This window comes from Chrysemys picta, chromosome 10 (genome assembly GCF_011386835.1).
Source record: "Chrysemys picta bellii isolate R12L10 chromosome 10, ASM1138683v2, whole genome shotgun sequence".
In the NCBI taxonomy this organism is placed as follows: domain Eukaryota; kingdom Metazoa; phylum Chordata; order Testudines; family Emydidae; genus Chrysemys; species Chrysemys picta.
The window spans coordinates 66,851,559-66,877,609 of record NC_088800.1 but is presented as its reverse complement, the minus strand read 5'-3'; the positions used below and the strand labels follow the sequence as shown (position 1 = coordinate 66,877,609).

Here is a 26,051-nt window from a genome sequence, read left to right as displayed (position 1 = left end):
TCACTGTATACAAACAAATACAAAATTTCCATTGATTAATCTAGATTTACAGATAGGCTAAGTAAGAAAAAGACTGCTTGAGAACTTTATTAGGATTTGATTTAAGGATATTTACTTTGTATATTTTGAGATGTAATGCTGACAATTTATATTTTAACAGTTAAAGCTTTAACTTTTGGAATCTTAGTGTCTACTGTCATTAAATAATTGTCTCCCCCCTCATAATTTTGCGTAACTGTGAAAATTTTAAATTGATACAAATTCAAAAAAATTCTTATAAGCAAACATTGATATCCATTGAAATAATAAAAAAAATTGAATTCTGCCAAGCCTATGTATACCACATTGCTATCAAGCTCTTGTGTGCAGCAAGATTTATCAGTTGGATCCCTAAGGCTGAACTTTCATCTTTCTACTAAAAAGAAGATAAAATATAGGGAAAAAAATGAAAACAAAATATTCATTTAGTTCACGTTTGGTGAATGAATCTCAACCGGCAACCAGACATTGCTGGGTAGGAACCACCATTCCCCAAGGATTCTGATGTCCTTCTATAATGCTAATTAGACTTCTCAAAATATCCAAGTTCCAGTACTTTAAACAGGCAAGAGCATTTTATAACAGGGAGAGGAAAACATAACATTATCCCCTGTGTAAAAGAATAATGCAGAGATGAGGGAAAGCTCAGCGATGTATCATAATAGATGGCTAACCCTGCAGCACATTCCTCCAGCCAACCAAGTATATAAAGGACAGAGCTTGTAGGGTTTCTGTATTTGTTCAAGCTAAAACATTCATGAGCTTGTAATTCTAACACAATGGCTAGCTAGCTCCTGGAGACACAGCCTTGATGCTCAGCAGGGACATTCTATTCTAAACTGACACATTTCATTACAGTTTCACAGTATTTACAGGTCATTTGGGGCATATCAAGGGCTCAACTGCTGAAGCTGATCAAGTATTGGTTGTAGAATGATATATATTTTACACTATGCTGTGGAAAAGGAGATAGATCGTGTACACTACATTTTTTTCTAAATGTTCCTATAAATTTCCAAACAAAAGAAATTTGAAGCCAAAAATAAGATGGGGGAGGGAGAGATTGTCATCTTTCCAGCTACAACTGGGTCAAAAGGCACTCAGAATTCACAGTGATGAACAAACTATAAAAATGAGAAGGCACTCTGTAAAGCATATTAGAGAACTGGGTTAGTCAAGTTGTGTTGGTCAAATATACATTAAATAATGTTAGGAAAATGAATGTTATTAGAAAATATAAAGGAATTTTTGTTTTTGTATGTGTTTATGCTGATACAGCACTTCAGATTTTGCTAATCAGAAAATTGGTTTCTGTGTCTTACCTGTAACATTTTTGGCCTATGCAGATAGCAGGGTAAAGCAGAGACAAGAGAGAGCTGTTAGCTTTGCAGTAAATCGGGTGTACACCCCCTCCTCTCACAATAAGACAAGCTCACAAATAAAAACCCAAAGCCACAAAAACAGACCAGTAAGAAGAATAACAACCTGCTGTAAAATAAGAACTGCATGGAGCCAGTGGGAGTGACAGCACAGAACAGATGTGTTAGAAACAGATGGATAAAAGCACGTTTTAGTAGACTAAGCAAAAAAAAGTAGTAGTTTAGGTTAGTTATTGTGATCTATGCATGAGAATGTTTTAATTAGTGGTTTAGAATGGAATCTATATAGATAAAGGTACAAAAGAGGTAACTTGGTGAATTGAGTTTGCATGAAGGTACAGACAGGGGATAAAAGATAGATGGCTCACAGTAAGAAAGTGGAGAAGACACAGGGGAAGAATATATGGACACAATAGAGACCAGAGATTTGACAAGGGTCACCGTGTCCTCCACGGAGGTAAAGATCATTTACTTTTCTTGCCGTATCTGTTTTTCACGTATATGTAATTCATAGGTGATAAAAGTTACCTTTTTGTAACTGGTGTTCTTCGAGATGTGTTGCTCGTGTCTATTCCACAATAGGTGTGCGTGCTCGCCACGTGCACCGGTGCTGGAAGTTTTTCCCCTAGCAGTACCCGTAGGGGGGAGCGCCCCCCGCAACCTCTGGAGTGGCGCCTGCCTGGCGCGGTATAAGGGGAACTGTACGCTCCCCCTGCCCTTAGTTCCTTCTTGCCAGACAACTCCGGCAGAGGGGAAGGAGTGCGGGATGTGGAATAGACATGAACAACACATCTCGAAGAACATCAGTTACAAAAAGGTAACTGTCTTTTCTTCTTCGAGTGATTGCTCATGTGTATTCCACAATAGGTGATTCCAAGCTATACCTTCTGGAGGTGGGTAGGAATTCACAAGTTCTCAGGACGGAGTACCACCCTGCCGAACCCAGCATCATCCCTGGTTTGGAATAGTGCGAGGTGAACGTGTGAACCGCAGACCACTTGGCAGCCCTACAAATGTCCTGTATAGGGACGTGGGCAACGAAGGCAGCTGATGAGGTCTGCACCAGAGTCAAGTGTGCCCTCACAATGGGCGGTGGGGGGACAGCTGCCAGCTCATAACAGGAGTGGATGCAAGAAGTGATCCAGTTAGAAAGCCACTGAGAGGAAATCGGCTGGCCTCTTGCATGCTCAGCTGAGGCAACAAACAGTTGCGAGGACTTTCTGAATGGTTTGGTCCACTCGAGGTAGAAAACCAGAGCCCGCCTCACATCGAGCGTGTGGAGACGGCGCTCCTCACTAGTCGCGTGAGGCTTGGGGCAGAGGACTGGTAGAAAAATGTCCTGACCCATGTGGTAGACGGAGACCACCTTCAGGAGGAACACCGTGGGGAGGGGGGATGGGACGGGACTGAGCTGGACCTTGTCCTTATGAAAGACCATATACGGCGGCTCGGAGGTCAGGGCCCTGAGCTCCGAGACCCGCCTGGCAGACGTGATACTAACCAGGAAGGCCACCTTCCACGAGAGGTGAGACCAGGGACACGTGGCTAACAGTTCAAATGGGGATCCCGTAAGACGAGCCAGCACCAGATTCAGGTCCCATTGTGGGACCAGGGGCTTAGAATATGGGTAAAGCCGGTCCAAACCCTTAAGGAACCGGCCGGTCATAGCATGGGAGAACACAGTGTGTCCTTTCACCGGGGGATGGAAGGCTGATATGGCGCCAGGTGCACCCTGTCTAATGAGGGCACCAGGCCCTGGGCCCCCAGGTGGAGGAGGTAATCAAGGATAAGCTGGATTGGGATGGTTGTTGGGGACACACCTTAGTCCGCCGCCCACCTAGAAAACCAAGACCACTTCACCATATAGGAGCGGCGAGTGGAGGGCCGTCTACTTTCGAGGAGGATCAGCTGAACCTGTTCTGAGCATGTCCTTCCTTGCCACCTAGCCACTGAGAAGCCACGCCGTGAGGTGAAGAGCTGCCAGATTGGGGTGGAGGAGGCGGCCCTGGTCCTGAGAGAGCAGGTCCGGTTGGAGCGGCAATGGCCCCGGAAGAGCCACCACCAGGCCTGAGAGGGTCCCGTACCAGTGCTGCCTGGGCCACACCAGGGCAATGAGGAGGACCCTGGCTTTGTCCGTCTTTATTTTCTCCAGGACCCTGCTGATCAGAGGGAACTGGGGAAAGGCGTAGAGAAGCTGGCCTGACCAGGATAGGATAAAGGCATTGGAGATAGCGCCCTACCCTAGGCCCCCCCCAGAGCAGAACCAGTGGCGTCATCGGTTCTGCTGGGTTGCAAATAGGTCCACCTGGGGAGTTCCCCACCTTCGGAAGAGCTCGTGGGGCACTTCTGGGTGTAGAGACCACTCGTGCTGAGAGGAAAAGTCTCTGCTCAAGTGATCCACCCTCACATTCCGGGTGCCTGGCAGGTGAAAGTCTTTTAGGTGGATGTCGTAGCAGAGGGCAAAGGTTCGGGCCCCGCCTTGCCTGTTGATATAGAACATTGAGGCCGTGTTGTCCGTGAGGACCCTGACTACCTTGCCCTTCAGGTGCGAGCGGAAGGCCATACACGCACCGCCCTGAGTTCCTTGACGTTTATATGAAGGGTCAGGTCTTGCAGAGATCACAGGCCTTGGGTCTGAAAATTCCCCACATGGGCCCCCCAGCCAAGGTCCGATGCATCGGACACCAGCTCCAACGACAGGGCCCTGTCCCTGAACGGGACCCCTTGAAGCACGTTGCTTGGGGCGGACCACCACCACAGGAAGGTGATCACCGAGTTCGGCACGGTGAGGACCTTGTCCATTCTGTCCGTGGCCTGGGAGAACTTTGAGGCCAGCCAGAGCTGGAGGGGCCTCATCTTGAATCTGGCGTGGCGGACCACATATGTGCATGCCGACATGTGACCTAGCAGCTGCAGGCAAGCCCTGGCTGTCGTCACCAGGAACCTTTCAGGGTCTCTAACCTGTCTGGCGGGAGAGAGGCCCTGGCCAAAGTTGCGTCCAGGAGCGCCCCGATAAACTCTATGCATTGGACCTGGACTAATGTGGACTTGGTGTTGTTTACCAACAGGCCCAGGGCGGTGCATGTGGACAGGAGGAGTGCCACATGATCCCTTACCTGCGATCGGGAGGTGCCCTTGACCAGCCAGTCGTCCAGATAAGGGAATATCTGGACCCCCCGGTGCCTGAGGTAGGCTGCTACTACCGACATGCACTTTGTAAACACCCTGGGGGCAGTGGACAGACCAAACAGGAGGACCTTGAATTGGTAGTGATTCTGTCCCACCACAAAAATGGAGGAAGTGCCTGTGCTCTTCGAATATGTGGATGTGGAAGTACGCACCCTGTAGATCGAGGGCAGCGTACCAGTCCCCGGGATCCAGGGAGGGGATGATGGAGGCCAGGGAAACCATGCAGAACTTGGGTTTCACCATGTACTGGTTCAGGCCTCGCAGATCCATGATGGTCCTGAGCCCCTCTTTGGCCTTCAGGATAAGGAAATACCAGGAGTAATACCACTTGCCCAGGAACTCCTTGGGCACTGCCTCAATCCTAGTTCCAGGAGCCGCCTGACCTCCTGCTCAAGCAGAGCCTCGTGCGATGGGTCCCCCAAGAGGGATGGGGGTGAGGAGTGGTTGGGCAGGGAGGAGGTAAACTGAAGGGTGTAACCTGGGGAGATGGTGTTGAGAACCCATCAGTCCAAGGTGAGCCGCGACCATTCCGGGAGCAAAGCACAGAACCAATTGGAAAAAGGGAGCTTTACTGGGGGTGGATCCCTGCTAAGAACTGGTGGGGTACCCCTGAGCGTCCCGTCAAAAACGCCTTTTACCTGCTTGCTTGCCCTTAGAGGACCCGGGCTAGGGGGCAGGCCGAGACTGCCTTTTCGGGTGTTTTCTATAGTCCCGCTGCTTCTTATGGGCGGCCTCGTATTTCGGGAGGGCGGCCTGGGTGTGAGCCTGCTGTGGCTTGAACTTGGGTTTTGCCGGAGCAGGGACATAGAGGCCCAAGGTCTGGAGGGTTGTGTGGGAGTCTTTCATGCCGTGCAGCCTTGTGTCTGTTTCCTCAGCAAACAGAGCCTTCCCATCGAAAGGGAGATCCTGCATTGACGACTGCGCATCGCTGGATAGCCCAGAGAGCAGGAGCCATGATGCCCGTCTCATGGACACCGCTGAGGCCATGGACCGTGCGGCCGTGTCCGCTGCATCCAAAGCGGCCTGCAGGGATGCCCTTGCGGCTGCTGCCCCTTCCTTCATGAGCACCTTAAACTCCTTTTTATCGTGCTCCCAGAGAGAGTCCTTGAACTTGGGGAGGGATCCCCAGAGATTAAACTCGTAGCGACCCAGGAGAGCCTGATGGTTTGCTACTCTTAGCTGGAAACCTGACAATGAATAAACTTTTCTCCCAAAAGTATCCAGCCTCCAAGAGTCTTTGTTCTTAGGGGTTGGGGCTGGCTGCCCCTGCCATTCCCTGTGGTTGACCGACTCGACCACCAAGGAGTTGGGCGCCGGGTGGGTATACAAATACTCGTGCCCTTTAGTAGGTACAAAGTACTTGCGTTCCACCTTCTTAGAGATGGGAGCTAATGAGGCTGGTGTTTGCCACAGGGCATTTGAAATTCTTGCCACCCCTTCATGGGACGGTAAGGCCACCCCAAAGGGGACAGCACATTGAACGGGGAGTCTGAGGGCTCCTCCATCTCCTCTGCCTGGAGGTGGAGGCTCGCTGCCACCCTTTTTAAGAGGTCTTGGTAGGCCCAATAGTTCTCCTGCGGGACAGGAGACATGGGGCCGCAATCAGCTCCTCCGGACGGGGCAAAGAGGCCGGTGCAGTGCTTTGGGTGTCGGCCGGCACCAGAGGATTCACCACCTGGTCGGACTCCAGGCACGGTGCTGAGGACATGGGTCCCACCGACTCCTTTCTTGGCGGTCTAGGGATGGAGGCCGACGGTGCTTCGACGCCCCAGCCACCAAGCGAGTCCTCACCAGGGGCTGCGCCGAAGGCCACGGTGCCCACTGGTATCACTGAGCCGGCCATGATGCTCGGTGCCACTGCACTTGCTGAGGCACTGGCAGGGCCGGCTGTTCGGGCTGGCTAGCCTGGCCTGTAGACGGGCGGCTGTGAGCGGAGGCCGGGCTGGCATATGACCCGCTGCTGCCTCTGGACTGGGAGTAGTGGCAGTGCCGGGATCTACATTGGCCACAGGACCGCAATCTCGAGGCAGAGGAACGGCACCAACGGTAGTAGCTGCTCCGCGAACGGTGTTGACTGGCAGACCCGCGACAGCAAGACGCTGGCGATCGACGCCCAGGGCTATGGTGCCTTGGTGGAGACTTGGAGCAGGAGTCCGAGCAGGAATGGCTTCGACGGTCGTGCCACGACCGACTGCGGTACCTCCTTCGAGACGAGGACCGTTGGCGATGTTCGCCATGGTCCCATCAATATTCGCTCCGTGAAGACAAGCGGTGCCGGGAGTCCCAGTCGGACAGCACCCATCCAGACAGTCTGGCTGGCATTGAGGGCGATCCACATGGACTGAGCCCTGAACGGTCACTGGGCAGTGAACGGTATTGGGAACGTTCCCTTGACCGAGAGCGGTACCGGGCCAGCGGCGACTGCGGCGATCCCAGTGGCAGCTTGCCTCTGGAGTGTGGGGCCGACATCGGCGGAGCTCCAGGTCCTGGCATGGACATGACGTTCCTGGCCGCCTGAAGGGCTTCGGACATAGATGGCATCCAGACATCTGGAGAGGCCTGCTCCGAAGGGACCGGGCTACTCCGCTCAACGTGAGTCGGAGGTTTAGGGCCCGGTGGGGATCAAGGGCTACCTGACATGAGCCTAGCCTCTGTCTCAGACTTCCCTCGGTGCTGTTGCGAAGCGGGAGTCTTTCCGGTCCTCTTGGAGTGCCCCGTGGAATGGGAGCGGTGCCAACTGGTCGATGGTACCGGAGGGTCTCCACGTACTGACGCCGTGGTGCCGGGTACCGGTTTTGAGCGGCATGCTGGGGCCAGTGCCGACTCCATCAGGATGGCCTGCAGCCTAAAGTCCCTTTCTTTTTTGGTCCACGGCTTGAACGACTTGCAGATCTTGCACCTTTCGCTGATCTGGGTTTCTCCCAAGCAGCGCAGACAGTCCGCATGCGGGTCACTCCTTGGCATAGAATGCCTACAAGAGTCACATGACTTAAATCCCAGGGTGCAGGGCATGCCCCAGCCTGGGCTCACTAACTAAACTAAACTAACTAAAATAGCTAACTGACTACAGGTAGTAATGAACGAACGAACAGTTCTGGGGACAAGCTGCAGCAAAGCTGGAGCTGAGCAGTTCCGACGCACCTTCACTGGCGGCAAGAAGGAACTGAGGGTGGGAGGAGCACACAGCTCCCCTTATACCGTGCCAGGCAGGCGCCACTCCAGGAGTTGTTGGGGGTGCTCCCCCCTATGGGTACTGCTAGGGGAAAAACTTCTGGCACCAGTGCACATGGCGAGCACACACCTTAACTGGAATAGATCTCATTTGTCAGCCATCAGCAGAAACTTAATGCCTCAAGAAATGGTAACTATATACCCATGTAGTGTTACACCTCTTGTAAATTGACAGAATGACTATAAAAAAAATAGTTGCAGCCAGCAAAGAGATTTCATCAAGGGAAAATATTTATAAAAAAATAAAATGAGTCAATAGATTTTAATCAAGAAAAACTCCCCAGCTCAGGATTCAGCCCAGGCCTATGAACACTAGTGTGGAATCCTCTGCCTCCCAAGCAGCCGACTTATTTTTTCAGGGTGAATAAAAAAAATTAAATGGAATTTTTTTGTTATTTAAATTATAAGAAGATTTTCTTCTTAAAAATAAACCTGTTTAAAATGAAATCTCAGTTTACTACAAAATATGTTAAGGCCTAAATTTATGATCTCTTAAAAATAAAAAATAAATATGCTGAATCCACAAGCCTCTATCAAAAATTTAGAGTTAAAGAGTGCTTTTCTGTATGAAGAAAGATGTTTTTCACCTGATTTTAACTTTTGAGGTAAAGGTTCACAAATATGGTACAATAGGTCAGCCTAAGAAACTTAGGAGACTCTCATTTTCTTATGTGAGTAAGCTCCAGTCACTTTCACTTAGGCATATATGAAATTTTTCACAGCATGTCACTTTAATTCACTGACTACAGTTAATCCCCCATTTAATAAATCATTTAGTCCTAAACAAGAAACATGTTTTGATAGGAGACATTTAGGTATCCAAAATATTTAAGTTTGTTTTGTTAAAATAAAAATACATTTTATATGCTGTTTTGTGAATTTAATAAAATTCCAATTGCCATCCTAATGAAATTTGACACAAATCATGAGAAAAATGTTAATTATCTAGTAAATAAGCAATATGTCATTCGCCACTTTCTAATATACTAAAACTGTATCGTTAATAAGAACCTGACAATATTAAGCTATATAATTGCTTAAATAAATGAATATAGTTACAGTGTACCCTCCTAGGTAGCAAAAAATGTACCAAATCTTGTGTAAAGATTCTATTTAGTAATAACCATAAAACCCATGTTGATTTATATCAGCCAATGAGAATGCGCCTTTCTTTAAAAAATAAATGAAGTACAAATGGAAAAGCTGATTAAAATCAATGGTTTAAATCAAGGCTATCCACTTGGTGACTTAAATCATCTTGCTTTAAATCAATCCTCCCTGATTTTTTTTTTCTCCTGGGCACCTGCCAAGTGCAGGGGGAGGATCACTGAAGTAAATCCCAGTTCCATCAGGAACCAGTTAACACTCCACAACCACCTCAACACTTATATGATGGGTAGTTTTTTCTATTAAATAATGAATTTTGATTCTTACAGGTGTGATCTCAACATTGCAGTGATTGTATCCTCACCTGCCAAATAATTAATTACTCAATACTTTTAATTGGGGAAAGTAATTGAATGCATTATGCACTAGACAAACAAATAGATTAATTTTCTGTGAAAGGGAGATATCAATACTCAACCCATACTATCATGAAACACATTGGTGTCAGTCTGGATCTCTTTGTTTCTAATAAGTAGGCTGTAATTCCTATTTCGATCCTTGTGTCCATTACTGGATAGAGTGTTAGATTTATGACAGCTCATGGAGTGTCATTAATCCTAATCTGCTACAACTAAAGAGCACTTTCCTGTAGCCAAAGTGGTAGGGAGCAAACAACAAGCTTTGTGTAAAACATGTTGCCCTCTATTGGCTGGCCCAGAGTGGAAAAGGAACCTGATGCTATTCTCCACTAAAGGAGTTATTTGAGTCAAGTAGCAGAGGCCTGAGGTTTTGGATTCATAGTGAAAATTCTAGTGCCAGCTCCCTAACGGTTTGAGAATGTGTGACTGTGGCACTCTGTACCTCAATGCTGCACCCTGGAATCCCCATATTAACCCATGTCATATAATTATGATATATTTCATACAAAGCATGCCATGTAAGATATCATATGAAAGGTAACAATCTGCTGAAACATATTGTTCTGTTCAAATATGTATATCATTATTGTGTATGAAGTTATGAGATTTGCTGTATGGTTGTTACTGAACTATGTTGTAAATTTGAGAGTCTCTACTGCTAGTTCCCCAGTGATAACAAGGGTGGTGATCCACTCCCAGGAGGGTGTTAAGCGACCATAAATCATCAGAGGAATTGTAAACAAGGGACTTACAATTCTGTAAGAGAAGCACCAAACAATAGGAGATTGCTCAACCCTGTGACTTAGCAAAGCCCACCAGGACATGTCTGGGCTAGTGTTTTCCAGGCATGTGGACTGAGGATATAAAACAGGGGATGGTGGCATCATGCATTGGCCTCTCTCCTCCACCACCTATGCTGGAAGCAATAAGAACGCTGGAAAGAAAGACTTGAACTGAGGAGACTGGCCAAAGGCCTAAAGGGGAAGCCTGCAAATTAAGAACTAAAACCTGCCTGCAACATCCAGTGGGTGAGAAACTGCATGACCCAAATATTGCATAGTCTAACAAGGTTTAAGATTTAGATTGTGTGCTTTTATTTTCTTTGGTAATTATCTGATCTTTTGTGTCTACCACTTATAATCACTTTAAATCTATCTTTCTATAGTTAATAAATCTGTTCTATATTTTACCTAAAACAGTGTGTTTTGCTTGAAGTGCTTGGGAAATCTCAGCTCAGTTTACAAAGGCTAGTGTGTGTCCTCTCCACATTGCGGGAGGGGTGGACAGGGCCCTGATGGGCAAGATGGTATATTCCAGAGGTGCAAGGCTGGGGGTTTGGGAGATTTGCTGGTGCCTTTCTCTGTGTGATTCGTGAGTGGCTCAGGAGCATTCATGCAATTTAGCTGGGTGTGGGGCTCCACATGCTGTTGGGCTAAGTGATAACAGCACCTGGAGGGCTTTGCTGCTTGTCACTAGCAAAGCATTATGAGACAGCCCACGCTGGAGAGTTAACGGAGCACAGTGGTACCCCAGTTCCAGGTTGTACCCTGGGGATCCCCTCACAGTGACTTAAACAGTAATTTTGTGTTGGTAGCTCATGGATTCATTATAAAGGGACCATACTTTTGGAGAAGAACACTCCCTCTGCTTAGAACAATTTAGTATCTTGGATAGCTACAATCTGATGGCCAAAGATGACAAACCATCATATGAGGATCACAATAGGCATTTCCCCAATTACCTTTTCATTGTACCTAAAGGGCTGTCTACGAAAACTGCACCAGTAAATGTCAGTTTTGCTTAAGACAGGTTTAACTGAAATAGTCAATTTGAAAGTTTTAATTAAAAAAACAAAAACAAAACCCACCATTGAAACTGAAATAAAAGAATCCACAGCCTATTGGAATGGTATAAATGTATCTGTTTAATAGCTGTTCAAGACATACTGGTGCAATTTTCTCTACAAGGCTTAAAATTAAATCACTGGAGAAAATATTGAGTTATTTTAACTAAGTGATTAGTGAACTATAAAATATTGTTTCATGTACGTAGGAATGTTCTACCTAAAACTTTCAATTAGTAAGCCTCATAAGTATGGGAATACTCATGGAAATGTGAGAACCTGAGACAGAGTTCCCAAATAAAATAGGTTAAACATTTTGTTTAAAGATAAACAAAGACGTTATTTTAAACACGTTTCAGCATGCTGCACCGTCTCTCATTGGGCAGACACTCTTCCTTTAATTATACAGCCTGAAAACTCTGCCAGAAAATCCAGAATGTACCAAACAACTATTCTTTTGTGTTTGCCTTACCTGGGTTATCAAATGTTCACTTCTTAACGTAGGAACTTCCAGAGATTACCACACCAAAGATGCCAACTCATTTGTCAGTTACACACAGTATGGTACTACAGTGCTTGGGTGGCATAACAGAAGGCAACATAGGGCTTCTATTTTGGTTTGTGTTTACTGGATACATAATTATAAGCAATAAACACATGCACCTTCCCACCCTTCTCAGAAAGCCACCTTTCACACTTTATTATTGCTTATTAAAGCCTACCGCTGACTTGATTGAAGTGTGTGGGCTGCACTATACTTACCTGCAAATAAAGCACCTTCGTTTGATTATTTAAGTTGTTTCAGTAGCATTCCCTATTATTACATGCCTCCTTTTCACACTGTGAACTTCACACTTTTAACTGCTTTTGTGTTTCATTTATAATCTTGTTTATTGGTGGCACACAACTACAGTTTGGCTAGTAATGCCTGTCTTTCACCTTTCACGCTTTCCCTCATGGGATGCAATTCAACTTATATTATTCATGTGAATAATCCATTTCTGAAAATCTTTCAAGAATATCTCAACCAAGCATGTTTTAATGTTTTAGATTCTTGGGGGAGGGAGGAGGGGAACAGTTACATGTTGCATACTAAGGGCTTCAAATGTCCTCTTCTAAAATTGCTACATTTTCATATTATGAATAATGTATGAACATTTGTGACACATATACACATAGTCATAGAATATAAATTATGTCTATACAATCCAGATGCAATGAGGATCTAATTTATATACAAATAAACTATTGTCAATACGCACACTCTGGCTCCCACCAAAATCAGTGACAAAACCTTTACTGATTTCAAAGGAATTGAGTTAAACCCAAAACAGTATTAAAATGTGTACGTAAGAAAATTAAGTAATAGGAAATAAATTATATTTTGAGTACATCAGCTTTATATAGGTATAATATATTGTCAGTCTAAATAAAAAATGCATATTTATTTAGGAGTGCCATATTTTCATTACATTATTAACAACAATTTTTACCAAACTAAATGCCTACAATGGCCATCATTTTGCTGAGCAAATACTATATGTTCCCTGATTGCAGACTTCATAACCTAAGAAAAGGCAAATATGACAAGTCATAATACCTAGTTGTTGTTTATCATTTTTCATCCATAGATCTCAGCCTTTCTAAAGGAGACAAGTATCACCATTTTATAGATGAGGAAACAGAGGCACAAAGAAGTAAAATGACTTGTCCAAAGTGACACAAAAGGCTGATGGAAGAGGGGTGAATAGAACCTAAGACTCCCAATCCAGTGTCTTACTGGCCCACTCTGCTTCCCAGTAGTCAGACTGATGATAAATAATAGTATATGACGAATAAGATGACAAGAGAGTTATAAAAATATTACGAACTAGACTGAGCCCATTATGAGTAGGGGCTGGTGCAAAGTTGTACCTCTGCAGGGAAAGCACAGGAAAGATTTGTGGAAAATCCCTGTTGTTGGCTTCTTCAACTTCTTCCTCAAATCCAAGGAAGGATTTGTTCTTCTCTTCAGTGTCTTGGCACAATTTATGTCAAGAACATTTTGATGTTAGACATCTTTCCAGGCCTTGGCAGCACTGTAAAATGCTGCCTTCAGATTCAGTGACTTCCAGACACTAACCATATGATCTCTCCTGTCAACTGTATTTCAGTAGTAGTACTTTTCTGTAGTTCTATTTTAAAAGTCTAAAGCAGGGGTAGGCAACCTATGGCATGTGTGCCGAAGGTGGCACGCAAGCTGATTTTCAGTGGCACTCACACTGCCCCGGTCCTGGCCACCGGTCCGGGGGCTCTGCGTTTTAATTTAATTTTAAATGAAGCTTCTTAAACATTTTTAAACCTTATTTACTTCATATACAACAATAGTTTAGTTATATATTATAGACTTATAGAAAGAGATCTTCTAAAAAAGTTAAAATGTATTACTGGAACACGAAACCTTAAATTAGAGTGAATAAATGAAGATTCGGTACACCACTTCTGAAAGGTTGCCGAGCCCTGGTCTAAAGACAAATTGGCCCAGTATAACAAAAGGTGTATTAGAGGTAAGCTCATGGTGACCACCTTGCTGTCATCTGTTAACTGGTTCTCCTCAGGAGGTGAAAGCAAATTGTCAAACAGTAAAATCATCTTTTCCTGCAACTGTTGCCACAAACAAGTTAGGGGAAAAAATAGTTGGTGGGCTACAATATTCCACCTTTTGCTATTGTTGGAATGAAGATTTCCAAAATTGGTTTGTGTTAAATTAAAATATTTTGATCCAGGGAAAGCCAATTTTGCTGCTCGACAATCTAGTTTTCATCCAAAGGAGCACCATCTAGCAGCAAATCTGCGCTTTGCATATCATGTAAGCGCAGGCGTGGCTCCACTAATTAGGTGCCTGGACCCTAGAGAAAATGCACATGTAAGGTGAGGTGATGGTCTTGGGGGGGGGAATACGGAGTTGTTGGCAGGGGGCAGTGGGGTGGGAAGAGGGGGTGGGGGGAATTTGGGACGTCCAGGGCTGCAGTGGCCAGAGAAAGAGGCAACTTTCCCCAGCTCCAGGGCTGCGGCTGCCGGGGAGAGATGGCCCTCCTTTCTAGCCCTAGTCGGGGGCTGCCACGGCTGGGGAGAGAGGGAGAGACTCTCCCCTCCTTCCCAGCCCCAGCTCGGGGATTGCTGTGGCAGGAGAGAGAGGGCACATCCATCACACTAGACAGGTAAGACTACTGATATTAAAATATGAGTTGTGTGCTTTTATTTGTAGAACAAAAAAAGTTAATTATTTTTTATATAGTGCTTTTATCCAAAGTGCTTTACAATAGTTAGCTAACAGTACAAACAACATTTGGAAAGATCATTAAGTGGTCCGCCGAGACCCTCAGCAATTTTCAAGTGGTCCGGAAAAAAAAGTTTGAGACCCACTGGTTTAGTATAAGTAGCATTGGACTTATTTCTAGGGACCATTCAAGACAGAGTGGCCCATTACAACCTCTGCAGTCATAGGACAAAAAGAGGGGGTTAGTGGGTTACAGATTGTTGTAATAAGCCATAAATCCAGCATCTTTGTTCAGTCCATGATTTTTAGTGTCTAGCAGTGTAATGAATTTAAGCTCCCAGGCTCATCTTTTGAAAGTACTGTGCACGTTTCCTTGGAGGATGAGTATTGATAGGTCAGATATAAAGTGATCGCTTTGTGAAAAATTTTCACCCACAGGTGACAGTTTTTGTCTTCTGTCATTGCCCTGTCGGAGTTCACTTGAGAGTGTAGTGATTGTCTGGTTTCACCCACATAGTTGTTACTGGGGCATTTAGTGTATTGGATGTATACCATGTGTTGTGATAGGCACATGTAGGATACATGATTCTTGAAAGGTGTGTTGTGGGGGGTCTTGATCGTTGCAGTGGAGATATGTCTGCAGGTTATGCTCCTATTGTTCTAGCAGGGTCTGGTGCCACTTTGAGTTGGTGTGACCTGGTCTGTGGGGCTTGCTTCTAATGATGAACTTGGAGAGGTTGGGGGTTGTTTGAAGTCTAGAAGAAGGGGTTCAGGAAAGTTTTCTTACAAGATGGGTTCCTCATTGAGTCTGGGTTGTACTTGTTTGATGATACCTGTATGGTTCCAGTGTAGGATGGAAGGGGACAAGTAGAGGTGTGTGGTTGGAGGGGGTTTTATTTCTGTATTGAAGCAGGTTCTCATGGGGTATTTGGGTGGCCTGTTCCATTATGCAATGTTCTTCTTTGGTGGAGTGTCCTTGTTCGGTGAAGGCAGTTTTGAGTGCGTTAAGGTGTATATCCTGGACTTTCTCCTCAGAGCATAAACTGTGGTATCTGAGTGCCAACAGATTTCTTGTATCAGAGGAGTAGCTGTGTTAGTCTGGATCTGTAAAAAGCGACAGACGCATGCGACGAAGTGGGTATTCACCCACGAAAGCTTATGCTCCAATACATCTGTTAGTCTATAAGGTGCCACAGGACTCTGTCGCTTTTAACAGATTTCTTGGTTTGTTTGGGGTGGTTATTGGATCTATGATGGTAGGTGTGGTGATCCCAGGGTTTCTTGTATTTAGTTGTCTGTAGGATCTAATAGATGAAGCTGATCGTGGTGTCCAGGAAGTTGATGCTAGTGTAGGCATGTCCCAAAGAGAGTTTAATGGACAGGTGGTGGCGGCTGTTGTTGAAATCTCCGAGGAAGTTTAAGCTATCTGTCCAGAGGATGAAAACATCATCGAGGTATCTCAGGTGTATCATTGGTTTCGTGGTATCCATAGTTAAGCATACAGCTATCTACATAACAGTGGACTCTTGTAAAGATCTTTCTTTATCCTAACATACCTATGACCTCAAAGTAAGGGCATGGCTACACTTGCAGATGTAGAGCGCTGTGAGTTAAACCCATCTTCGTAGAGCACAGTAGGGAAAGTGCTGCAGTCTGTCCACACTGACAGCTGCAAGCGCACTGGCATGGCCACATTTGTGGCACTTGCAGCAGCATTGGGAGCGGTGCATTATGGGCAGCTATCCCAGCATGTAAGTGACTGCAACATGCTTTTTAAATGGGGGAGGGGTTGTGGAGTGTGACAGGGAGTGTGTTGTGTGTATGTGAGGGGAGAGAGAGTGGGTTTTTGGGGTGCTGAGAGTGTATCAGCATGCTGTCTTGTAAGTTCAGACTCCCCTCTCCCGCCCTGTCTCTCTCTCATTCACTCAAAGCAAACAGTAAATGTTTGCTTTTTCTTGGAGCTGATAAGCAGCCAGCTTCTCTGAAACGGAGCTTTGAAAGGCATTTCCACATTCCTGCAGCCGATTTCACAACAACAACAAGAGTGGCCACTTGACTTAAGGAGATTATGGGACATTTCCGGAGGCTGATCACAGCGCAGTAACACAACACCTTGTTCACACTGGCGCTGCGGCGCTCCAGCGCAGGCACAGCAAACATTATTCCACTTGTCAAGGTGGAGTACCAGCAGCGCTATAGCTGCAAAGTCAGAGCGCTCTACGTGCCTTGCCAGTGTGGACGAGGAGTGAGCTAGGGCGCCCGGGGCTGCTTTATTGCACTGTAACTCGCAAGTGTAGCCAAGGCCTAAGATTGCTACATTAATTCCCAAAAAAAGAGAAAGGAAACATTTCCCAAGAGTCAGTAGAAGACGAAGGATGGTCTTGTGGTTAATGCACTGACGTGGGACTCAGGAAATCTGGTTTCAAGTCCCAGCTCTGCCACATACTTCCTGTATGACATTGGGCAAATTACTTGACCCACCTGAGCCTCAGATCCCAATCTGCAAAATGGAGATAATAGTTACTTTCTCCAGCCCTATGTCTTCTCTATTTAGATGGTAAATTCTTTGAGGAAGGAATTGTCTTATTGTATTTGTTCAGGGAAGTGGTGTTTGTACACAATGGAATTCCAATCTGTCTGGAGCCTCTAGTCACTCACGGTATGTCTACACTGGGATAAAAGACCCAAAGACATGACCATGGCTGGCCCAGGTCAGCTGACTCAGGCTCATGGGACTCAGGCTGCAGGGTTAAAAATTGTTGTGTAGACATTCAGGCTCAGGCTAAAGCCCAAGTCCTGGGACCCTCTCAGGCCAGATGTGGGTTTTTTATTCCTGTGTAGACATAGCCTAAGATACAGTACATAATAACAGAGATTGTCTTTACTGAAGTGTTAGCTTTAGGTATAAATCAAGTGTTGCCCCTAAACCAATTCTCACTCACAAAAATCTCTAGCTAGCTGGCTCATCAGGAGGTACTGGTTGAAGTTCAAGCTAATAATGCAGTGAGGATACAGCCACTGGCTACAGCTTGAGTTAACACAACTCATTAATTGCTAATCCAATCACTGTGTAGCTTGCGTGTTGTTTCAGTGTGTATGCCTACACAGTAACTGGGAGGTGCGATTCCCAGCACCAGTAAACTTGTATGTACTAGCTCTGCTCGAGCTAGCATACTAAAAATAGTAGTGTGGCAGTGGTGATGTGCAGCAGCTTGGAGTACATACATAGGGGGTCATATCTTGGGTGGCTAGTCTGAACCACCACCTGTCCCACCATGGCCACGCTGTTATTTTTAGTACACTAGTTCGGACAGACCTAATGTCTGTATGTCTATCCAAGCTGCGAATCACACCTCCCAGCTGTTGTGTAGACATACCCAGTGTGGCCCTCTCACTCAAGCTAGGTTAGCTCGGATGTAGTCACTTGAGCTAACTGTTTCAGGAGAGACAAGCCCAGTGTGCAAAACTGATGGACAGAAGTACAACTAAATAAACCAAACTATTAAACAGAAATTGGAAAAATCAATTTAATGTAATAGAAAGCATGTAAATCAGTGAGTAATTAAACAGCTTACTATTCAATTCAATTATTTGGTCCCAGCATCCCTCATGATTCTGATGCCAACACAACCTTGTACACAGTCTATATGATTCCCCTGCCCCACACACACACCGCCGCCACCAAAAAAAAAATATTTTTTTTAGAAGACTCATATTCCAAAGAAATCTGCATTGCAGAGACATCACTAAAGTACATAAAGAAAGGACAATTTAGAAAACATCACACACTAGGAAATTCATTCTGATCTGCTATATAAAAAATATAGATTTCCTTTTCTCTTTAAATAAACAGTTATCTTTTTAGGATTCAGAAGCCATCTTGGTAAACTCAATGATAGTTTTAGTTTCCATCATCTGACCATCTAGAATAAAATTTCAACAACTTTTTAGCATAATAGTGAGAAAGGAAAGATGGATTATAGTGATTGTGCTGTCCTTGTACGGTAACCAAAGGATCATTTGCCAACAGAGTGAATTTCTTCCAAAAGCAGAAATCATACAGCTCCATCTTGTGGAATATAAATAAAGTTTATATGTATTCAGGTCAGTTTGGGTCCCAAACTTATGTCCTGGGGATTTTTTAGGTGTATCAGCCAAGATTTTACCTACTGCAGATTTTTTTTCCCTGAAAGCAAGGATGTGTGAAAATTATGCTACCTCAGAAAGTACAGAAAAGTTTGTCTGGGTTTTTTCCATTTTTATTTTTCTGTCAGTTTATATTGATGTAAGTTTCTCTCAACCAAATCTATATTTTAACAATTTATATTTTGCCTTAGTGATTCAAAGTCCCATCTGCTCAGTTTTCTTTCCCTCCCCTCTCTTTCTGCTGTAAAAGACTGAATTCCTCCAAGAAGCAGCCTCTGTAGGCATGCCATATATCAGCACCGAAAAGAATAGATTATTAGCCTGATTGTTTTTCTCAGCAGTGAGTAATCACAGTCCATTTTAGAGGTCACAGATACAGTGCAGCAGAACTTCTCTCATTCCACGTAAATCAGAGGACCCAAGTTGCATACTCAACTCCCATTGAATCCAATGAAGTATGACAAAACTCATCTCACATGAAGTGCTTAGCTCCTTGCTGGATCAGGTCCAGTGTCTTGTCAGACATTACTGCAAATTTTGGAGCCAACAGTGGCTTTAAACCACAGTCTTACATTGCAAACTATGCAGAGCATCACTGCGCCACAGTGATAGCTCCAGGGGGCACTGTACATCAGGGAATTCAAACATCACCCTATTACTGGATACAGTATGCACTCCATCACACAGGCTGGTTCCACTGCTAGTTAACAGGTAAGGCTAGGTCTACACTACGGGGGAGGTCAACCTAAGATACGCAACTTCAGCTACACGAATAGCGTAGCTGAAGTTGCGTATTTTAGGTCGACTTACCTGGCTGTGAGGACGGCGGCGAGTTGACCACTGCCACTCCCCCGTCGACTCCGCTTCCGCCTCTCGCTGTGGAGGAGTTCCGGACTCGACGGCAGAGCGATCGGGGATCGATTTATCGCGTCTACACTAGACGCGATAAATTGATCCCCGATAGATAGATCGCTACCCGCCAATCCGGCGGGTAGTGAAGACGTGCCCTAAGAGTAGCTACGGCCCTGCATCTTCCTTGCTATCTCCTTTGAGGAAGATATTGTGGCTGTGTGGAGACAGCCTCAGTCTTTCTTAGAACACAAGGGGTCATATGTATTCTCATGTTGATTTGTGCACCTGCACAGGGTCATGTTAGTGAATATTGTTACCATTAACAGCAACAGGTAAATCCCTAACAGAAGGTTATCTGAGTGCAAACTACGATTTTAAAAGTGACTTGCAAAAGAAAAAAGGGATTTGTGCCCTTTTTACTTATAAACAAGGCTTGTGATATTATTTAATGTTTGTATTGTGATAGTACCTAGAGGCCAATGATAGCAGTGCCCCACTGTGCTAGGCACTGTACATACATGAAGTAAATGACTGTCCCTGCACAAAAGACTTGACAGTTTAAAAATTTAAGAATTTTTTTGTTTTTTAAATCCCAGAATCATTTAAAAAAAAATCAAATTCCTGTTTTAAATGGAGATCTCAGCTAGAAGAGTCAGACAGGGAGTATTTTTGGCCTTTATATGAAGGGTAATGAAACTTTAAGCTATTTTCGTATGACTATTTTATAACCATTACAATTAAATAGGTCCTGAACTAAAATCTTAAATCTTTATGTAGTCTGAACAACAAATCACTTCCATTCACAATAATAATTATTCACTTTGCTACCTGGTGTCATTCATCATCTAGCTCTCTCGTCATCCAGAAAGAGCCCTCTGCTGAAACTAGGAGAGAAAAAAGACTTACATTAGAAATTTTTTTTTAAAGTGAAGGAAAACATTTTATTGGAAAAATCTTTGAGGCCCTGTCCATACACCATCAATAAATAAAAAGTGACAAACTCATTATTTCCTCTGAAGCTCATTTTAGAGAATGGATGACCAGAAATCTCTGTTTTTCCATTAGCTTTTGTTCACAGTTCAGGGTATACAGCACACCAGTCACCACCATCACTTTACAGGAGGAACACTGAGGGGGCTCTTCAGTAGAGTAGTAGAGTGGGGATCCTCCCATATTCCCTCTTATAGAGGATGATCAATTGCTTTTTTTTCCCAAAAGCCCAACTGAAGTCAATGGAGGACTTTTCATTACTTCAATGGGCTTTCTGGATCAAGCCCAATAATGAATGACTAGTAAAACTGAGAATAACTGATTTTTCAGTTTGCTGGCAATTAAAATAATTAAAAAAATTAATTTCTGGTCGACCCGAAAATAATTTTTTTCAGCAAATTGCAAAGTTAAAAAAATTGGATCCAACAATATTTTTGTTGGACCCAAAACAATTTTTTGTTTCAATTTTGAGTTTTCTTTTATGAAAATGAATGGTAAATTTCAAAATTAAAAAACTTATTTTGAATTGAAAAGTTGAAACGTTACATTTTGAAAATGTTGAAATGACACATTAAAAAAAATAAAAATAATCAACCTGAATATGCATTTTTGGCCACACACAAAAAAAAGCTTTGGTCAAAAAATTTTATCCAGCTCTAACAACAAGCCTTGCTATTAACCAAAACATTACTAGGAAAATCAGAAATTGAAAAACATGAACCTGAATTCACTGAACCACTATTCACATTCACATTTCTAAGGCATCCATTGCCATGCTATCTGGAGGCCTTTTACATCATTTTTTAACTATCTAGATTACTCATGGGAAGTGCGTGTCTAAAAACACGCTGATCAATGAAGTCCTATCAAATGGGAAAAGGTCACTAGCCATTAGCAAGTAATCCAGTATAAGGCATTAACAGGAGAGATAGGTTTCTGGAATGGTACTGTGTACTTGGGGGCAGAACACATTTTTCACCAAATTCTGTCTCGCACTCTCTTTCACTGACTAACAGATTAGCCTAGCTCATTTTCAGAGAAGTCTGCGGAAAAGCAGTAAGCAGCATGACTCACAGGAGCATTTGCAGGGGTCTGTGGGAATATAATTCCTACTAATTTACAAATAGATATGCATAAGTGGCCACAAATGACCACAAACATTTCCCTCAAGTCTTCTTATTTAATTAAAAGGATAACTCGTCGCAAAAAAAAATTTAAATTCGTTTTTAATTAATTCTCAATGTGAGAGCCAGAAGCCTTAAGTGAGTGAGGAAGGAGGCATGCACTAGAGCTTCTGCTGGTGCTCATGTGCACCAGATCTGCATGATGAATGTCAATGTTCAGCTTCAGAAGTTCCTAGCCGATTCTATTTGAACAGGACTGATTTTATTGCTTATTTGAATCAGCTACCTCGCCACCGCCCAAAACAAAGCAAGTTTATTGTGTCATTATACTTGTAATAGCAGTGTTCTTAAAAAGAGATGATAGACCAAAACCCAGCTGATGTATATTCTCCTTACCACATTACCTTCCCTGCCCCCCAAGACTCAGATATATCTGGATCTCTGTTCATAACCATATACATAGTAAAGTAAAAAAAATCCTTATAAGACTGAAAAATCTGTTTCTGTGGATCCTGTGTGCCAAGACCAAAAAAAAAAAAAAAAAAAAAAATTAAGGACAAAACAGTTTCTGGAATGGTGTCTTGATTCTTACCCCTCACTGAACATTCCATCTCTTTATGAGGAATTGACTGAGACTATTCATCACTGATTCACTCCAGTGGTTTCATCTCCCATGCTGAGATACATTTTGGCAGTGCCCCCTCCCAGCTACAAGTCAGAGCAGTAACTCTAGCAATGACTTTGCAAGAAAAATATCCTGTTTCCTGCACTGAAATTCTGGATCTGTATGAAGTTTTAAGAATGGTATTAACTTTTTGAATCTTTTTAAACTTAAGTGCTTTTGTGCTTCTGAAAGGTAAGACACTGACAGCCCTGGAAACCAGAGTCTTCTGTTTATCAGAACAGACATAACTCCGGCCAATAGCAATTCAAGGTTCACACATTGCCCCACAACCACTGTGAGCCCTGCCCAGGAGCGAGCTCTGAAAGTGAAAGTCTGCAGTAGTTCATTCTTCTTACCTAGTCAGTCCTTGGGATGCTCTGCAGAACCTGCCAACAAGGATGCCGATTTGTGCTCTGGACACCTCTCCACTATAAACTGGACTGAAACCATTAATTCATTTCATATTGGTCTTCAAAGAGACTTTATATGGTAGGGGCTTTCAATTGCTACTAACATCACCTAGATTCAAAACAGTAACCCAGAAGTATATATGTTTTATATCCCACCAATTCCTCCCTGTATAATTTTCAGTAATGTCCTTATGATTTTTGAGGAAGGATCAAGTATCCTACACTAAAAAGAGGCCATTTGTACAATAGGGCTGCAATTATTATTTTAAGTCTTCAAATATTGGGGTGAAAATTATATTCATCAGAAAGAGTATAAAATATTAGGGTAATATTCCAAAACATCTGAAACAAAAGTATAGTAAATAGAACACACAAGCAGTTGCAAACACTTCAAAACTATTCAGTTGCTTTAAAGTCACAATCTGGGTTTAGTTAATTTATCTAGAAAACAGCCTGGCTAGCTCTGAAAACTCAAATTAGGTCAATGGATGTGAATAGCTTAGTGACCCCATCTCCTTATATTACTGCACTGATTGCCATTAAAATTCAACAGTTACCAAGACACAGTATCAGAAATAAGACAGTATTTCCTTTTCAAGGTTTAAAAAAAAATTACAAGTAGATATTACATTTTTAATCAAGAAATTCTGGTTGGAAAGCAGGACAATGCACCACTATGTTGTACCAGGCGCTGCCCTGCTCCACTCATTTCCTTCTCCAATATAAGGATATTTTATTTGGAGCATTAAGGGCCCAGTCCTGAAATCCCAGAGTAGCTACAATGCCTATTAACCTAAATGGGAGCCTTGGTTGCACAAGGAATCAAAGATCAAACCATAAAACAGCATGAATTAAAAGGTAAACACCTGGCCAACTTCAGTGGTATCCAGTTACAATACAAGTGCTCTTGCTTTACTATGCAGAAATATGATGAGCATCATTCTGTGAATTTTAAATGTCTTTAATCAATGCTCAGGGGTTTTCCAAGAACCTCATATTTTTCTTTTGCAGGATTATGAAGAGTTGCAAAGGCCCTACTTAAGGCCCTACTTAAATCACATGATGATTGTCAAAATTGCAGCTGAGTTGTGCACAAGCCATGGAAAATCTCAAAAAGGTAATAATGGACCTTATTATTTGTGGTAATAAGGTCCATTATTATTTTTCTGTGCTTTTCCCCTGCTGGCTGCTTAGGACTGAGAGAGGGGGCCCAGGACTCACAATGGAAACCCGGGGCTCAGAGCAGCGGCTCCCGCTGTCGGCCATCCAGGGCTGAGAGTTGGAGCTTGGCACTGAGAGCAGGGACTCCTGCTGTTGGCCAGAAAAATTTGTATAGTGGGGGGTGCTGAGAGCAGTTGACCCAAATTGTAAACCCTATATATGATGGAAACCATTTCAAGCCAGGAGGTGCAGCCACACCCCCAGTCCTCCTAGTTCCAGCTAGGGTGACCAGATCACCACACTAAAATATCAGGACACATTGGGGTGCCATCAGCCCCACCCACAGTCCACCCCCACTCCTCCCAGACTCCGCACCAGGTCCCGCCCCCTCCCCGCCACTCACCCCTACGGCACCAGCTTCCCCTCTGCCGGGTGGGTGCTCAACCACCCACCGCCTCTTCCCGCCCCTGCACCGCCCTCGCTCTGCCCCCATTCCACCCCCTTCCCCCAAGTCCCCACCCCTGCCCTGCCTCTTCTGTCTCTTCCCCTGAGCGCGCCGCGTACCCACTCCTCCCCCTCCCTCCTGGAAAGCGCTAAGAACCACCAAACAGCTGTTAGGCAGCGGGAAGCAAGAAGGGGGGAGGAGGGGGGACACGGCGTGCTCAGGGGAGAGGGGGAGAAGGAGGCGAGGAGGGGGGAGCTTGGCTGCAATTTTCCCCCAGGGGTGCTCCAGTCCCGGAGCACCCACAGGGTCAGCGCCTTCCTCCCACTCGCCTCCTTACCTGAATATCGGGACAAATGGCATCCCGATCGTACATTGATCGGGACACGGGACAAAGGGTTAAATATCTGGACAGTCCAGATTTTATCGGGACATCTGGTCACCCTAGTTCCAGAATATGGGGATGCCCAGTTCTGTATTAAGGTGCTGGAAATGGCAAATAGATGCATAGAATGAGTATTTGGGAACCTAAGTGATAATCTAAGCACCTAAATGAGGAAGTAGCCTCCCAGATTAGGCTCTCAAGGTTGAAAACTGGGCTCTCTAGTGGTCGTCCCTCCCCCTCTGGGTTGAAGGGAGGCCACACTGCCTCACTACATCATCATGATTGCTGCCTAGTATCAGAGGGGAATTAGTAGCCCAGGCATTAGCGTCCCAACCAGTTAAATAGGGCTGAGCCCCCAAATGGGCAACAGGCTCCAGCCCCTAGGCAGGAGCTGGGCCCCCACAAAGGAGTCTCTATGCTCCGGCACTCAGGCTGGGCTGAACAACCCAGAGTCTATAGACCCTTGGCCCTTTAAGCAGAGCCAATGCAATAATCTGTAGCCTCTGAGCCCTCTAGCCAAGAGCAGGGCAAACACAGCAGTCAATTAAGCTCTGAGCCATTGGTGCAGAGGCAGAGCAAAAATCCAGGAGTCAGGCATCCTAGCTCTGGCAGACAGCCAACAAATGCAGGCCTCTGGACCTGGAGAGGGGAGGCTGCCACCCCAGGGGTGAGGTGGCAGGAGGGTCATGGGCCCACCCTACTCCACTGGGCCCCGACCTAGGGCCCTAACAATGGTGGAGTATTCCACCACTGGGTCAGCAGAGAATCCAGCTGCAACACACCAACCATGCTTCAGGCAGCACTACAGCCAGACTGAAGTCGGCTGTCCCTGGACCACTTCCGACCCTCCCCTCAGGCTGTACCTGGACCAACGGGGTGTCCTCTGGCTCCTCTGGGTAGGTGACCAGCAACAATCCTGGCAGGTATGAGGTAAATGCCGATTCCCCAGTGTGCAGGTCATCCCTGGGCTCAGCAATAGAGTCAGTAGACTGGAGCAAGCAGAGCATGTCTGTCTCTCTCAGCATCCTGGCTCCAACTGAGCTAGAGGCTCCGCCTTTTATACTTCCTGTTCCTGTTACCCACTTCCAGTGAGAGGGGCAAGGCAGGTTTGACTCCACCCACTTGGGCAGAAAGGGTGGTTCCCCATCTCTCGTTTGGAGGGAGGCCACCCCACCTCACTACAAGCTCTCAGAAATCCCAGTACAAATGTCTGTCAGACAGTGCTGGTAGCATTGAGTTTTTATACAATAAATAATAAATTCAGAAATTCATAATACATGAAGGCAGCCCCTGCAGCCAAGAAATAAAGTGTGTGTTTGCTTTACAATGAAAGCTTAGTGTTGAACTAAAAATAATGTTGCTTGTTTACTCTTTAAAATAATAATAATGCAGAAACACAGTATAGGAAAAC

General features: G+C 44.7%; 1 long non-coding RNA gene across 1 annotated transcript in view; it reads right to left on the bottom strand.

Annotated features, from left to right (window-relative positions):
• The window catches only part of LOC135973814 (uncharacterized), a 66,954-nt gene extending 46,601 nt beyond the window's left edge, over nucleotides 1–20,353 (bottom strand). The window contains exon 1 of the long non-coding RNA XR_010590845.1: nucleotides 20,293–20,353. This is a non-coding gene — a long non-coding RNA (uncharacterized LOC135973814). The remainder of the gene's footprint in view (nucleotides 1–20,292) is intronic.
• Nucleotides 20,354–26,051: the final 5,698 nt, after the last annotated feature.